This window comes from Centruroides sculpturatus, unplaced genomic scaffold (genome assembly GCF_000671375.1).
Source record: "Centruroides sculpturatus isolate CEXI.00-Female unplaced genomic scaffold, Cexi_2.0 scaffold166, whole genome shotgun sequence".
In the NCBI taxonomy this organism is placed as follows: Eukaryota; Metazoa; Arthropoda; class Arachnida; order Scorpiones; family Buthidae; genus Centruroides; species Centruroides sculpturatus.
The window spans coordinates 806,211-806,611 of record NW_019384423.1 but is presented as its reverse complement, the minus strand read 5'-3'; the positions used below and the strand labels follow the sequence as shown (position 1 = coordinate 806,611).

Genomic DNA, 401 nt, shown 5'->3' with positions numbered 1-401 from the left:
GTTTGAATTTTTCGTTTCTGACTGTAACTTTTTGAGTTATCGCAATCTTCATAGTAAAAATTCGATTATTTGTGACTATCGTTATGTTCATAGAATCTGATTATTGTCGCACTTAAATAAAACGCTTATATATATATCCATAATTTTTGAACATATTCTAGTGCAATATCGTTTGACGAATCTAACGACGTTTGAATTTTTCGTTTCTGACTGTAACTTTTCGAGTTATCGCAATCTTCAAAGTGAAAGTTCGATTATCCGTGAATATCGAGTTTTCTATAAGATCTGATTATTGTCGCATTTAAATAAAACGCTTATATATATATCTAAAATTTTTGCAACTATTCTAGTGCAGAATCGTCTGACGAATCTAATTGCGTTTGAATTTTTCGTTTCTGACT

General features: G+C 29.7%; 1 protein-coding gene across 1 annotated transcript in view; it reads left to right on the top strand.

Annotated features, from left to right (window-relative positions):
• The window catches only part of LOC111619467, a 6,055-nt gene that overhangs the window by 4,513 nt on the left and 1,141 nt on the right, over positions 1-401 (top strand). The window lies entirely within an intron of this gene.